Here is a 17,605-nt window from a genome sequence, read left to right as displayed (position 1 = left end):
GCAATATGTTCCCAGCATAACATAAACCTGACCATGTATTTCTATAGTAACAATGCTGTTATGAGACATGGTGTCTGATGGGAAATTTAGCGTCAAATAAAAATATGATCAATGATCTGTCCTAAAAGCAAAAAGATACATCATATACAATAAGCAATAATTATTTTATAATCAAAATCAGATCTCCAATTTTATAAAATGAACAATAAACTACTTCCTGTATTGATTACATAGGGCACCTCAATAGTTATTAACCTGTAAATCATAGCCCATGAAAAATAGATCTTTGTCATAACATAGACCATTTAAAATCTAAATGCCAAGTATATTCATTTTAATTAAACATTAAATTAATAACTATGTCATTAGATTTAATAATCATTAACAAATTTGGTGGATTAACTGATGGCTATTATTTTACAAAACTGTCCAGAAAATGTTCAGTTGATATATATGTATATTCAATATATTACCTCTGTGTAGCAAATGAACTCTTTTTATGTTTATTCTATCATCATGAAAGCATCAAAGTTTGACTTACTCTTTTGATTTTATTTTTAAGCTTGGGGGTACATGTGCAGGATGTGCAGGTTTGTTACATAGGTAAATGTGTGTCATGGTGGTTTGCTGCACCTATTAATCCATTACCTAGGTATTAAACCAAGCATGCATTAGCTCTTTTCCCTTATGCTTCGATAAAAGACTTACTCTTTTAAGAAATACCCATTGTTATCAACAGCAGATGGATAAATTACATATTTATACTTAGTGTAAGTGCAGCAATAAGAAGGAATGTTCTACTGCATCACCCAACATGGAGGATGCTCACAGACATAAGGAATCAGGCATAAAAAGCTATGTATTAAATGGCTCCATTTATATTAAGTTCAAGGACAGGGAAAAGTAATTGTACATGATAGAAGACAGAAAAGACTGGGAAGGGGATGAAGGAATCTTCTGATGTGTTGGAAACATTCTGTACCTTGAGCTGGATAGACATTGATTTGGACACTGGAAATTCCTGCATTTTACCTTTTTTGTTCCTACATTTTATTCCTGCATTACATACAATCTAGAGTGCAGGAGTGTATGTATGCATATCTTACAATGATAAAGGGCTTAAGAATCCCACCAAGAATTTTAGGTGTGATCAGATGAAGAAGGGCGGTCTTCAGAATCTGATCTTTTCATCCACTTTTTTCCCTCAAACTCTGTCAAAAGCAGCCTGGAAGGTTTAAATACATCCAAACAGAGCACAGTTTTTGTTTGTGTGTGTGTGTGGGAAGCAAAAGGAGGGTCTGTCACCCCGTCACTAAGGTGATGATGTATGGGGTTCATGGGAAATCACTGGGGCATGAGAGAGCTGCTGCACAGCCTGGACACTGGCCTCCTCCCACCCCTTCCTCAGCCCTGTGCCAGGCCAGCTTCCGCTGTAACCAGTCAGGGTTCTTAGGTGCAAACAACTGTATAGGACGCTGGTTAACTTGCGCAAGAGGAGAGTTTATTGGAAGGAAATGGGCTATTGGAAAGAACTAGGTTTGAGAACAGGCAGGATTCAGGAGAAGGCAGACAGCTGGAAACACAGCCAAGTCACACCGCAAACTGTCAGGATGCTGACGGGCACAACCAACACCACCTCCACAGGCAGCTGAGCACTGCTGGCAGCAGTCCCATCCCCAAATCTCACCACACTCCAGAGCTGTTGCTGGAACATGTTGCCTCTGCCTTCTCCATTATGAACTCTGCATTTCTTCAGAGACATGGTCATGAGTGGAATCACCCAAGTGGCTGAGGCTGGGTCATGTGTTCGATGGTGGCCGCTTCCATCACGTGGAATCAATATTTAAAGTCTCACTTGACTATGCCTGTCTCAAAGTCCAGGTACAGAGGGAGGCTCGCTTTTCCTTCCTCAATCTATGTAGGGCTATCTTTCTCAGTGTTGGCTTTTGTTTGAGAGTCTACGTCTCCCTTGGGAGACTGACACTGCCAATGCCTTTGACTTTGCATAAGAAATCCTACTACCTAGCAGCGTTCATCATTGTTCTCACAGTAAATGAGGGAGTCAGAGTTTGAAGTAGCTTGGACTGGCCTTAAAACCTATATTTTTGCACTGAATGATATTGCTGTATCATTTTAATTTCTCTGAGAACAAGAGAACTAATTATTGCCTGGATCCCACCTTATAACCACAACCTACTAATCAGTTGTAATTTTAATCTGTTATAAGTTTGGTTATATTACAGCCTGGTATACTGATAATAGCGTACTATTCTCAGATATAGTAGGCATGAGTTTGTAGCTCTGCTCTTTTACTAACCAGATGTATTGGAGCTAATTATTTTACTATATTAAACTCAGTTTAGTTCCTTGTAAAATAGGAATAATGCCAGTCTCATATGGCTGTTATATTAATGTATGTAATTTATGGAAAGCACTTTTCTTAGTGTCAGATACTTCTTTTCAGTTGATTTCCTTCCTTTCTAAAGGAAATATGAAGTTTTATATTCGAAATTAAATTTAGTAAAATTTATTTTTGAAGTACTATATAATAGGTAAGAACATAAAAGGAAGCCACTTCTTGAGTTGCACACCAGTGACAGGTAAGTTCTCTTTTCCCATTTAACAGACAGAGTAACTGATGCTTAGAGACATTCGGTAACTTGCTACTTACAGCTAACATTCCAGAAAAGTTGTGGAAATATTATCATATGCTTTTTCTTTTTTCTTTTTCCTCCCTTCTCATAGAAACACTTTTGCAATTTTTCTGCCCTTCCCAAGCCTGGCAGAAGTCTTAAAGTTTACTCCGTGGGGAGTTTGAATCAGAGGACCCCTGGACTCTGGATACAAGGCACAGTTGAGGGTAAAGGGACTGAGCTCAAAAGACAGGGATTATGTGAAATTCTTGGAGTTAATCACTGAACTCTCTTAATATGGCTGGCATCATTATTAAGGCCACTCTCTCTCCACCCCATAAATTAGGAGACTGTGGTCTCCTTTCTGGGGAGACTTACCAGCCTATAAGGAAAGACCTAGAGATACTGAAATTGGTGTTCCTCCAAAAAATAGCCCACATGAACCATGATGAGTGACATCCTTCAGTTTCCATGCATGACACAAGCCCACTGAGTGGCTATCAACGTCTATAGTCATTTCCCAGAAGGAGAAATTAGAGAAAACTAATGATATTCTTAGTTTTGAGAAAACATTTAGGGATCATTGAGCATTTGAAGAAAGATTACAAGATGAATAAAAGAAACTCGAAGCAGAGAATGTTATGTGCATTTACTGTCTATCTAATGGCATGAGAATCTTGAGACTGCTGATCTAATGTGGCAGACCGAACTTATCTTGTCTTGACCAGTCTGATCATGTTTGTGGTCACTGGGAAGTTCCTACATGGGATGACCATGAAGGTAGCCTGCCTGTTACTGAAGTTACTGGGAAAGAACTCCTGATAGGAAGCTCTGGAACAAGAACACTCTTTTCCATTAGCGCTCTGCAGGAATGGAGAATGAGAGCTGCAACACAACCAATAAGGAATTTTCTGGAGACCATGCTTCACTTCTTTAGAAACTTTTGCATCTGGCAGGCACTGTCTGCCACCTCCTGTGCCCAGGTTTTCTGGTGGGGCTCTGCTGAGCCATGGAAAGAATGGGAACAGCACTCTGCCATCTGCCCCAGGCCAGCCAGATGCACTGACTCTGGATTCGGCTCTGGGAATTCTTCTCCTTCCACACAGCTACTGAACCAGACAGGCCAGCCGTGGGTGGCATCAGCTAACCTGCATTTTGGCATCAGGTTCTTATAGTTTTGATGTTGATATCTACCCTGGGATAGGTGACATCTTTTAGAGGATTTATGGCCTGGATTTTGAGCCTAGATGCAGGCTGGGGGTGGTCTTGAAGGAAAGGAGAAGGAGCAGGAAGAAAGCCTTTGGGATTGGTTTCCCATTATCATTTCCCACAAGGAGAAATTACAGGAGCTGATGCATTCCTCATTTTGTGGTGAAAAAACAGGTGACATGAGGTTGGGGCTCCCTCCATGGATAATTCAGTATGCAAATCACATCACAAGAAAAAAGAGGGCCAGGTCTCCCAGCTCGCTGTTGTTCCACATTCTCTCTCTCTCTTTTCTAAGAGTTTGTTTTTTTTCAGAACAGTTTTAGGTCACAGCTAAATTGAGAGGGAAGTGAAGAGAGTTCCCACATACCCCCTACCCCAACACATGCACAGCCTCCCCCACTATCATCATTCCCCAACAGAGTGGTAGGTACATTTGTCACAAAATTGATGAAGCTGCACTGACACAACATTATCATCCAGAATCTGTAATTTACAGCAGGGCTCACTGCCTGTAGTACATTCTGTGGGTTTGGACAAACATATGATGACATGTATCCACCATTATAGTATCATACAGAGTAGTTTCACTGCTCTAAGAATCATCTGTGCTGTGCCATATTCTCTGTAGTAAGATTTTGTAGTGGATGAACAAGTTGAGAGCTCCAAATTATACATGTAATAATGGTTTGGATGGGGTTTATAAGGAGATGGAAAGGAAACTAGAGAAGAAACAGAAATAACATTTATTCAGCACATATTATGTGCCAGGCAGTGTTGGGCACCAATCATGTGTAATTAGAGCTTTGGAGGTGGGGAACAGAAAGCCACTCAGAGAGAATAATGCTTTGCTTAAGAACTTTTGAAGCTCTGGGCCCTGAAAAGATTATTGTGGCCCAAATTCCAAGATCCATATGATTTAAAATGTTATTTTTCAAGGTAATAAAAAACAAATCTGAAGATAAAATACCTTATTTCTAGGTCTTTCATTGAATATTATGGAAACGAAAATAATTCATGTTAACTTTCTCACAGTTTTTTGGTCCCTTCTTTTTTGGTCTCCAAAATACTTGTTTCAGACAAAGATTTTTTGAACCGTGGGTTATAATTCAAAAGTGGACCACTAGGGACATCAGGGCATCAGCAACAAGGGGAAGCCTGCTGCTAGGAACATGACTGTCAGATCCAGGGGCCACTCCTGGCTCAGCCCCTGGAGGTGGCACCTGTGTGGTAAGGCAGCAGGGCATCTGAGAGTGTGTGCTCTGCAATTGCATGTGTAAGGAACATGATATTGCTGAGTGTGTGGCGTGCAGAGCCAGTCGGTTGCAAGCCCAGGATAGGCAGAATGAGGATGCAACAGCTTCAGGCAGCTGGCTCTGGGGAGAGGATGTTGGCAATTCCAGTCTTGGAAGGATCAGTGCTAAGAGCACGAGACAATTCTCCAAATACAGCAGTCCTCCCTTATCAGCAGGGGATACCTTCCCAGACTTCATGCCTGAAACCATGAATAGCTTTTTTCTATACCTACATACCTATAATAAAGTTTAATTTGTAAATTAAGCACAGCAAGAGACAAACAACAATAACAACTAATAAAATAGAACAATTGTAACAATATGCTTTAATAAAAGCCATGTGAATGTCTCTCTGTCTCAAATTATCTTATTGTGCTGGACTCACCTATTTTCTGACCATGGTTGACTGTGGGTAACTGAAAGCAAAGCCATGGGGATAAGAAGGGACTACAGTATCTTGCCATGCTGTGGGCCAGAACACTGATAATGATAGGGAGGTTTGCTCTTGAGTAGGTCGCTGGAGGAGGATGCAGACGCTGGCTTCACCGGGGACTGGTGCCAGGATGCTCTCCCTGGGCTGGCCCTGAATAGGTGGAGCCCTGTGGTTTTATGCTGCCCTCTCATTACTGAGGTGTGGGAGGTGGTGGGGAAGGGGAGGGCTTTGGGGCCAGGCCACCCATTTAATTGGAATGTGTGTGGAATTTGGTTTGAGTTTTTAAAAAATGCATTGAAGGCCTTCATTTTGTTTTTTGGGGGTGAAACTGGAGACACAAGACTCAGCTAGGATTGCTTCCCTTCATGGAACTCTTTGTCCCAGGGATGTTTAGCTCTGGGCCCTGATTAATTCCTCCAAACTGCCTTGCATTTGGTACAAACTTTATTTCTGTGACCCCAATCTTTTTCCAAAGTGTTTCAATATCATTGTTAGAATTTTCTTTTATACCCATAAGTCTTCTGGAAAAGTTAGGAGAGGCTTGGCCAGGTAGAATATTGAAAAGATGATGAAGTTTGAAATTTAAAGGCAAAAGATCTCTACTTGAGTTAAAGAAGTTACATATGCGCCCCAGCTTCCTTTTATGTAAAATAGAAAAATAATACACTCTTCCAGGATTGTGAAGATTGATTAAAATATGGCATGAATTGATTTTAAAATATATCATACAGTACAAGGGTCAACTCTTGCTTTCAATGTGGGCCACACCAGTGTCAACCTGTAGGTTTTGGACTTAGTAGGTCAGGGTGATAGGGTAGGCAGAAGTATGTAGAAATACATCCTAGAGGGCAGGAAGACAATTATTTACGCAGGACACAAGATTTTGCAGTGAAGTGTATTCCTGCCCTGATCATACGGAAGAAACTCTCTCTAAAGGGAGGAAGTTGTGGGCAGACAGTGGAAGGAAAAGATCTGAAGCTATTTTTAAGGAGCTATTGAAATTTGAAGTACACATTTATGGCAAAACCAACAAGCTCAGAGGAAATGGATTACCAATTGGCTAAGAATTTGGTAAGTAGAGTAAGACAATTTGGATTTGCTTCCTGGGGCTATCACTTCTGTAAATGCCAGAAAATTACCAATCTCTGTAAATATTAGTTTCCTCATTTGTAAAATTAGTTAGTAACAGAATCTATTTCATTAAGAAATGAGTTAAAGCATATAAACAGTAACATCTGGCTTGAATTAAGCATCCAATACATGTTAACCATTCATATCATTACTATGAATTTTAAAAAGCTCAGCTCTTATTTATTATTAGCACATGTCAAAATTACATTTCATTTATTAATGAGGCAGCCACCAGGAAGACAAAGAAGCTAGTTCTAAGAGCATTTAAGGTATGAGGACATACCTACAAGATTTTATATATGTATCTACAAAATCAAACACATACATGCACATAGTTAGAAAATCATGCTGAAATAAGATCGCTTGTTAGATATGTGAATGGTTAACGTCCTACAGAGCAGTACAACCATACTCCTTTTAGAGTTAACCCTATTGAACTATACAAATTATAATGACTTACCAATTTATGCAAAACTGTTACCTTATAAAGTTGTAAAATGTCTTGCCCTTTATCAGTTGAAATATCACAGGACATTTGACTGAAGAGTTTCAGATTAAAGTCAAACAGATATTTTAGAAAGTGATCTAGCTTGATATTCAAGAATCAATGATCTTATTTACATTTTTCCGTATGGGGGTAAAATTTTATTTAACATCATTCAAGGAATTTTTTGAAGATACTGAGCAGAAATGAGATACTAAAGATACCGAGATACAGAGATACTAGAAGATACTGAGTGGAAATGAGATAACTGATGATAGGAGATAAGGAAATACTGAAGGGAAAGAAGGAAAAGGAAGGACTGATTAAGGTGAAGGGCTGGGGTGGGTGGCTGGGGTCATTATATCTAAGGAACATTTGGTCAGAACCAGGGTAGAGAGCAGACTGAGAAAAAGTAATTTACTTCTGGACTGCCAGGAGTGAAGTATGACTACTAGAAAATTGGAAGGAAAGTCACTTATGGTTTTGTAAATCTCCAGAAAGCTTCTTTCCTATATTGATACCGTATTGGGTTGATCAGCAACTCAAGATAATTACATCTGCAACAAAACTTACTCCTTAGTGTTTTCTGCATGGCAGCTTTTACATCCTTGTTTTTCAGGCTGTACATTAGGGGATTCGGCACGTAGATTGCTGTAGTGTAGAACACAGAGGCCACATTCTCTTGGGCCAGGGAACTGGTTATGGCAGGTTTTAAGTACCTGAATGCAGTCTATCCGTGGAACATCCCTATAGCTGCAAGGTGGAAGCTGCAGGTGCTGAAGAGAATGAAGGTGTAAGAAACAAGAACTGTTAAGATCATGATTCTCAGGTTGAATCTAGCAAAAAAGAAGACTGCCATCTCAACATCATAGGCACTAGATCAGGAGAGTTTCATGAGAGGGAGAATGTCACAGAAGCAGTGACTGGTGAGGAGTTCACAATAGGGCAGTTTTAATATGAGCCCAGTCTCTATTGTGGAGACAACGAGTCCCATGGTGTAGACCACAGCCACCATCAGGGAGCAGGTGACATGAGACATGATGACGTTGCAAAGCAAAGGGCAACAGATGGCAACATAGTGGTCACAGGCCTTCACCATCAGCATGTAACACCCAGCAATGACAAAAACCAGGAAAAAGTAGAACTATGACATGTACCCTGCATAAGAGATAATGTTCTTCTTTGACACAAAGTTCACCAGCATCTTAGGGTTAGTAATGGAGGAACAGCAGAGATCCAAGAGTGACAGATTGCTGAAGAAGTAGTACATGGGGGTGTGAAGCTGAGAGTTCAGACAAATTAGAGTGATCATGCCCAGGTTCCCCACCATTGTGACCATATGGATATCAAGGAAAATGAGGAAGTGAAAGAGCTGGAGATCTGGCTGCTTCGTTAATCCCCTGAGACTGAACTCCATCACTATAGAATGACTTTTGACAGTCATTCTCCTCTGGGTGGGATGTTTGTAGGAATGGAAAAGAAGAGCCCTGTGAAAGGTCATACCTGAATTTACTTGTTGAAGCCAAGCAGGAACATCTGCCCTTGCTTGAGCAGTCCTGGACTCATTCCTGTTCCTTCTCTTTTCTTTCTTTTTTCCCTGTTCTTTTTTTTTAAGACAGAGTTTTGCTCTGTCGCCTGGCTGGAGTGCAGTGGCGTGATCTTGGCTCACTGCAACCTCCACCTTCTGGGTTCAAGTGATTCTTCTGCCTCAGCCTCCCAAGTAGCTGGGATTACAGGCGCATGCCTCCACGCCTAGCTAATTTTTGTATTTTTAGTAGAGACGGGGTTTCACCATGTTGGCCAGTATGGTCTCAATCTCTTGACCGCATGATCCACCCACCTCGGCCTCCCAAAGTGCTGGAATTACAGGTGTAAGCCACCGAGCCGACCCTTCCTTCTCCTTTCAGTTGAACCAACCAGAGTCTTCTTGATTTCAGAAACTAAGAACCTGAGAGGAAAAAGGGCCAAGACCTGAAGCTTTTACCACCTACAACAGTGACTCTCAACCTTAGTTGCCCATTGGAACTGTGTTCAGAATTGGTTCCTTCTGGTGGGTTCTTGGTCTGGTTGACTTCACGAATGAAGCCACAGACCCTCGCTGTGAGCGTTACAGTTCTTAAAGATGGCGTGTCTGGAGTTTGTTCTTTCAAATGTTCAGATGTGTCCAGAGTTTCTTCCTTCTGGTGGGTTCACGGTCTTACTTGACTTCAGGAGTAACACCACAGACCTTCACAGTCAGTGTTACAGCTCACAAAGGCAGTGTGGACCCAAAGAGTGAGCAGCAGCAAGACTTACCATGAAGAGCAAAAGAATAAAGCTTCCACAGCATGGAAGGTAACCCCATCGGGTTGCCACTGGGGCTGAGGTGGCCAGGTTTTATTCCCTTATTTAGCCCCACCCACATCCTGCTGATTGGTCCATTTTACAGAGCGCTGATTGGTCAATTTTACAGTGCTGATTGGTCCATTTTACAGAGTGCTGATTGGTCCGTTTTTACAGAGTGCTGATTGGTGCGTTTACAAACCTTTAGCTAGACATAGAGTGCTGATTGGTGCATTTACAATCCTTTAGCTAGAAGGAAAAGTTCTCCAAGTCCCCACCCAACCCAGAAACCCAGCCAGCTTCACCTCTCAGAACCATCTGAGGAACTTTAAACACTACTGCTGCCAAGGTGCATCTCAAACTTTCTGATTTAATGGGTTTGTAGTATGGCCTGAGAATCAGGATTTATAAAGAGCTTCAGGTGACTCTACTGTGCAGCCATGTTGAGAACTTTCGGGCTACAATTTGATCAAATAGTGTAAGAGGTGAAAACCAGCCTATTTCATTAGTTGAGTTTGCTGATGTAACTTACTTCAGAAATTAATTCTCTCTTTTCATCTGGGCAATCCTGAAATGCATGCCAGGGTATAAAAAATATGGCTCTGCAATCCGAAATTCAGGTAATGGTAGCGTGGCATGGTTGATAGAGACTGGTATTTATATTTAAATAACTAGCCCTTGAATCTCAGTTTTAACTTTTGCAGAGTAACAAGTCAATTTCCTTAGTTGTAAAGTAAAGAGAAATCATAAATTTAAGGTTGTTTTAAGGATTGTTTAAGATAATAAATATGGAAATATTTTTCAATTTTTAGTATAATTTTTAAATGTGGATTGTCATTCAGGCATTGGGTTTTATTTTCGACTTTTACCTGGATTTGTAGTTTGTGGTCCAATATAGTAGAGGACCCAGAAAATGTGGGGGGAAGTCAGATAACAACTAGAGCTGGGGGAATAAACTGGGGTAAAAGCGTTTTTTATTGATGCTTGAGCCTCACTTTAGGAAAGGTATAAGGATGTCAACATCACTGGAACTTGGCTAAAAGTAGTCAGATATTAAGAAAATCATTGAAAAACGTGCTTGTTTTAGACCCTTCTGTAGTATCTGTGCTGTGGGCAGGATGTCCTTAAAAAGACTTTTCAAAAAGACTGTAGTATTTTTATCATCTTCTACTCACTCCGTTTGAGAGAGAAGGATTCCTGCCCTACGGTTATCAAGAGGGCTGAACACAGCGACACTTGGCAATGGGCAGAAGTTTATTAGTTATTTATACTCATAGCCCAGGGGAGGAAAACATTATGCCACGCAGGGCTACACAGGGGCTGTACTAAGAAACAGCGTGAAGAACCAGGGGCTGTGGGAAAAGGCTTTTTAGTGTCAAGAGGGTGGGGCGGTGCTGGTTTTTATGAGAAGATAGAATTGGTTTATTTGAATAATTCTGCAGGCTAGCAGGGAACTGAAACTCTAGGACAGGCAGGGATAAGCAGGGGTATCTTCCTGATCCCCATGATAAAGAGGGTTGTTTGGCTAGTACATTTTATCAGTGGGACCAGAGTCGGGAGGGGACTTGGCAGTGAGGCCATTTGAGGCTCTCTTAATTTCCCCCAAATATCAATGCATCACATAATGTTGGGCCTTAATTTTAGGCCTGATACCACATACCACATGCACATATTCACAAAAAGCCACATATGTATTCCCATTTATGAAAAGTTATGCATATATATGTGGGTATATATATTAAGAATTAAATTAAAAAATCAAAAGAAAGAGATGTAGCTCTTTGATTATTGATGCCAAATAACTAGTTTTGCTTTACATATGGTAACAAACTAATGAATGACAAGTTTTTAAAAAATCATAGCTGTTAAGTCAAGTTTTGGGTTAATAATCAACATCTATAATTCTGGTTGGATAGGGAGGTCATATCAAGAACAAAAAGATTGTGTTAAATTTGGTTGTTAATTTTGTATCTTGGAGAGTTGGCATAACTAAGCTGGGGATACAGTTTATTTTGCATGCAACATAGGAAATGAGAAAAATGTTCTCTGCTTTTTTTGGTGGCTAGAGCAGCCCAGATAATGTTAATGTCAGATGAAGACTAGGACTAGTGCACCTAGAAACAGAATATGGAGCTTTTGCAGATTGGGTGTTGGAGTGGGGAACACGCTTCCTCACTGGCTCTGCCTTCCTTGTGTACTCTTTGATGTTGGGGTCTCCAGGCTTCTGTCTGTCCTTGGTTTTCTCATTCTACTTGATTTTCCTGAATAATCTCAACCACTTTCATTGCTTTTTCTTCCCTCTATTTTTATACTGTTGATTTCTATTTCTAAATGTATACTTTTTTATAGTTTTCAACTTCAGGGTCAATTTATGCGTAACACATGGAAACCTGAAACCAACAGACATTGTAGGTAGATGGCAAGGCTACCTGGAAAGAACTAGACCAAAACAAAAAAAAGCGAGTTTAAGTTTGGCCTTTAGATATAATTGTTATCATTGTCTTTGTGACTTCTGACAACTTTATCTTCATTTCTCCTTTGCTATTGAATGACTAGAAGACATAAAAAAATACAAATTGAAACTTTCCTCTAAAAAATTACTTGATAGAATTGAACTGAGTGCTCTTGTCAAGTAGAAAACAAGAATCTAAGGGTGATAGATTTCTGGGCAAATGGGCAATTGGATAGGGTTACCAATGATATCATTTTTATTTATTAGATATTATGATTTTAAAATATGACTGGCAAGGAAGGGTGTGAGTGGGAGACATCTTCTATAAAACTGGAGGATTATATGTGATACAGTGACTCCGAATGGATAAAAGTAAGCTGGCTGTCCTGAGGTGTTCGCATATTTTGAAATCTGACTTTAATTTCATTTTTTGAATGTAATCTCTTATTTATCTTCAAAACAAGAAAAAACAGGAAAAAAATCAGAAAAATTAAGAAAAATGCGATTAAAAACTAAAAATAGTATAACCAAAACAAAAATTAAGCTCAAATAGAAGAGTTGGAAAATAAAGTTGAGAAAATCTTTGATAAAGAAAAACAAAGAGAATAAAGAAATAGAAAGGTAGAAAGGTGAGTTCATTACTTGAAAATTAACACTTTATGAAAAAAATGTTTACTGCATTTAGCCTTAACAAAAATAAGTTTGGAGATATGTTCTAGGGGTATATGTTTGAGTGAAATACATTCTTGAATTTGAAAAATGAATAATAACATTGAGTGCTTAGCACATGATAAGTAATAATCTTATTCCTCTCTCTGCCCCACATTCTTCTCCAGTTCATTAAAACCCTGCTTACTTAATGGTATCGTGATTATGTTAAAGGGAAAATAGGCATATGTATTAGAAACACATGCTGAATTATTTTTGTTTGAAATCATCTTGTATCTAGGACTTGCTTTGAAATGCTTTAGCCAAAAAATATGTATTAATAGAAATGTATGACACAAGATTGTTAAAATGAGGATAATCGTTGACATTTGGTGATGAATATATGGAGGTTTGTTATACTATAACTTTTGTATATGTTTGGAAAGTGTCCTAATAAGAAATAAGAAGGCAGCTAATGGTAAATAATCAAAAGAAATAACTTTGATAAATCAGTCATCGGGCAAATTGAATTGGCATCTGAAAAAGTATCCTCTCGGGATCTGTTGACTGATTGGATTATAGAGGGTGAGAAAACGGCAGAATGCAGGATGACATTCAGATTTTAGGCTAAAAAAGTTATGCCTTCATTAGGTAGACAACACACAGAAGAACATTTTAGGGAGATAAATTTATTTTGCTTGGCCGAGTTTTAGTTTCCTGTGAGATCTTCAAGTGGAGATGTTAGTCTGTTAAAGATATAGGACCCAAGTCAGACCTAGACGTGCACATTTGGCAGCTGTCAATTGTCTAGCATGAGTTAATCTCATGCAGCATGGATTGACTCCATGTTTATCTCCAGAGCTTCCTGGGGCATGATACTGAACATTGGCCAATGCTATGAAGAAATATACGTATTAAAGATAAATGATGTTCTATAACCCTGAGTCCATGAGCTGTTTTGGAGCAGGAAGTACTAGCTTACCAACATTGTCTAGAAATAATCATTGGAATATATTAATAAAATAATAATTTCACCTGGTTTCATCAGAGCCTAGGAGGTTTCAATGGTTCGGGTTGGTCACATAGGTGGACTGTCTACAAGATCATCTCATAATAGTAGCAGCCTTTGGACTTCTTGGTACCAAGAGGCTTCCCACATATGTTGGTGGTGGTTCAAGATCTGGTGGCAATGTGCATCTTGTGCAACACAGTGGTGAGATGGCACATGAGCCTGCTCCAGAGATCTCTGGATCCCTTTAAATACAAACCCTTCTCCTGTTGTTGCTGTATTGTACACTTTACCCCTAATAAAGCTGTTTTGTGATCATAAATGATTTGAGTCTTTTGTAAGTTTTTTCAGCAATTGAATACTTGAGGCAATTAACTTAAAATTAACATATCAGTAGGAGATATTTGAGCCATAGGAATGAATGGAATTACTCCAGGAAATTATATGAGATGAGGAGATAAGAAAGATGGGGTTGGAAATTTGAGGAAGTTCAATATTTCATAATGGGCAGAGATGAAGCCATTAAGTGTGATGCATACAGTATCATAAAGCAGGTAAGTCAGGTTTTGATACTTCTGTTTACAGAAGAGGAAATCTCAGATTAAAAAACATTTTGACTTTTCCAAGGCCACACAACCAGATCTTTAGACACATAAGCCTGGCTTCTTCAAGTATATCACATTGCCTCTTGATTACAAGCAGTCTTTAGAAAAAGGTTCCCTAGAGAAAGCTTTGAAAAAAGTATGTCAATATTTTACAGAGAGGTTTTGTGGTTTTCCTGACCTGTAGAGCTGTCAGAAAATAGCAGTCAGCCTCCACCATGCTGTAATTAGGATTTCTGAAACATCTCTATCCAACAAGGAAACTCTGTTGCTTTCTGTAAGATTTGTGAATCTTTATGTTTAAGGCTTACTCTTTTTAAAATCAATTGACATTCCCACGAATGCCTAGAATAACCCCCACTCCATCAAATAGCCTTTAAATAAGACCGTATCTCCTTACATTTTCCTTCTCTAGCACAATTTTGGAACATGATGTGCCTTTAATACACCTTGAAATCATATATTTTACATTGCGAGTCCTAGTATAATTTGCTTTTTATAGCACATATATTCCTGAGATGAATGTCACTTAAAAATGGATTCCTATTTTAAGAGCTCCAAACTGTGGGCTATGATGAAACTGAGCTCTGGGCAGCTCCTAACTTCAGAAGCCTTTGCAACTCTTTCTGTCACTGAGTAACTTTCCTTTCTTAGTCCTCAAAATATCAGGAAGCTCCTTTTCATCTGTAAATATCTTGATCCTGAAAGTCACACCCAATGGGCACACACCACCTAGCATCATTGTCAATTCAGTGTCAACATTTGCATATTCAAAATGTCAATTACACTTATAGTAAAACTAGTTATGTATAATCTACATTATTTACGAATCTTTTGAAAATGGGTTTAGCCACATAGCTATTTATAAAAAATCTCTAAAAAGCTCCTTCAGTATTTGAAAAAATTAAATATATCCCTTAATTTATCATTTTTAAAATCTAGGCTTTTATTGAACCATATTTATATTTCTTTCTACTGAAACTAGTAAATATTAATGAACAATATATGCATTTATCATTGTGTTCCATGTTGGGAGTGTTAAGTAGTATTTGAACATACGATATTTTTCTTTTTTAACTTACATTTTTAAAATTGACATAATAATTTACATATTCATGGAGCACATAGTGACGTTTTAATGCATATTTCAGATGAGGGTAAATAGCATATCCATCATCTCAAACATTTATCATTTCTTTGTGTTGGGAACATTTACTATCCTCTTTTTAGCTATTTGAAATTATAATTATTGTTAACTATAGTCATTTTACAGTGGTATAGAATACTAGAACTTATTCTTTCTAGCTAGCTGTAATTTTGTATCATTTAACAAATCCTTGCCTATCACCCCCTTCCTCCTACCTTTCCCAGCCTCCAGTATCCTCTGTTCTACTTTTCATTTCTTTGAGATCAACTATTTTCAGCTTCCACATATGAGTGAGAACATGTGGTGTTTAACATTCTGTGCCTGGTTTATTTCACTTAGCATAATGTCATCCAGTTCCATCCATGTTGCTGTGAATGACATGATTTCATTCTTTTTTATGGCTGAATGGTATTCCGTTGTGTATATATACCACATTTTCTTTATCAATTCATCTGTTGTTGGACACCTAGGTTGATTCCATATCTTGGCTATTGTGAATAGTGCTGCAATAAACATGAGGGTGCAGATGTCTTTTCGATGTAATGATCTCCTTTCCTTTGGATAGATTCCCAGTAGTAGAATTGCTAGATCATCTGGTAATTCTATTTGTAGTTTTTCCAGGAACTTCCATACTGTTCTCCTTAGTGGTTTTACTAGTTTGCATTCCCACCCCTGCATCCTTGCCGGCATTTGTTATTTTTTGTCTTTTTGTTAATAGCCATCCACTGGGGTGAGATGATATCTCATTGTGGTTTGGATTTGCATTTTCCTGATGATTTGTGATGTTGAACATTTTTTCTTATATTTGTTGGCCATTTGTATGCCTTCTTTTGAGAAATGTCTGTTCAGATCATTTGCTCATTTTTTAATTGGATTGCTTGTTTTCTTACTATTGAGATGCTTCAGTTCCTTGTATATTCTGGACATAAATTGTCTATCATATATGTAATTTGCAAATATTTTCTTCCACTCTGTAGGTTATTTTTTCACTCTGTTGATTGTTTCCTTCACTGTGCAGAAGGTTTGTAACTTATATAATCTCATTTGTTTGTGTTTTTGTTACCTGTGCATTGGAGGCCCTATTCATAAAATCATTTCCTTTATCAATGTCCTGAAGCATTTCCCCCATGGGTTCTTTTACTAGTTTAATTGTTTGGGTCTTACATTTAGGTCTTTGATCCATTTTCAGTTGATTTTTTTTTGTATAGAGTGAGAGACGAGGGTCTAGTTTCATTCTTCTGCATAAGAATATCCAGTTTTCCTAGTAGCATTTACTGAACAGACTGTCCTTTCCCCAACGAGTGCTCTTGGTGTCTTTGTCAAAAAATCAGTTGGCTGTTGATATGTGGATTAATTTCTGAACTCTATTCTGCTCCAGTGGTCGATGTGTCTATTTTTATGCCAATCCCATGCTGTTTTAGTTACTACAACTTTGTAGCATATTTTGATGTCTGGCAGCATCATTCTTCCAGTTTTTTCTTTTTGCTCAGGATTGTTTTGGCTATTCAGGGTCTTTTGTGATTTCATAAAAATTTTAGATTTTTTTTCTATTTTTTGTGAGGAATGTCATTGGTATTTTGATAGGGATTGCATTGAATCTGTAGATTGCTTTGGATAATATTGTCATTTTAATAAAATTAATTATTCTAATCCATGATCATGGGATGTCTTTCTTTTTGTTTGTATCCTCTTGAATTTCTTTCCTCAAGGTTTAGTAGTTCTCCTCGTAGAGGTTTTTAATTTCATTGGTTAAATTTATCTTTGGGTATTTTAATTTTTTGTCACTATTGCAAATGGGATTGCTTTCTTGATTTCTTTTTCAGGTAGTTCATTGTGTATAAAAACACTGCTGAGTTTTATTGATTAATTTTGTACCCTGTAACATTACTGAATTTGTTTATAAGTTAGAAGAGTTATTTTAGTAGAGTCTTTTCTATATATACATATGTCATCTACAAAAAAGGACAATTTGACTTCTTCCTTTGCAATGTGGATGTCTTTTATTTCTTTTTCTTGCATTATTGCTCTGGCTAGGACTTCCAGTACAATGTTGAATGAGAGTGGTGAGAGTTGGGCATCATTGTCTTGGTCTAGTTATTGAGAAAAAACTTTAAAATTTTCCCTGTTCAGTAAGATGTTAGCTGTGGGTTTGGGATATACGGCCTCTATTATGTTGAGATACTTTCCTTCTATATCCAATTTATTAAGAGTTTTTATCATGCAGGAACGTTGAATGTTATCAA

General features: G+C 38.3%; 1 pseudogene; it reads right to left on the bottom strand.

The window, feature by feature from the left end:
- Window positions 1–7,657: 7,657 nt before the first annotated feature.
- LOC100972850 (olfactory receptor 8A1-like) lies at window positions 7,658–9,153 on the bottom strand (annotated as a pseudogene).
- Window positions 9,154–17,605: the final 8,452 nt, after the last annotated feature.

Source organism: Pan paniscus, chromosome 9 (assembly GCF_029289425.2).
Source record: "Pan paniscus chromosome 9, NHGRI_mPanPan1-v2.0_pri, whole genome shotgun sequence".
NCBI classification, from domain to species: domain Eukaryota; kingdom Metazoa; phylum Chordata; class Mammalia; order Primates; family Hominidae; genus Pan; species Pan paniscus.
The sequence above is the reverse complement of the archived record's forward strand: the minus strand, read 5'-3'. Positions and strand labels throughout refer to the sequence as shown.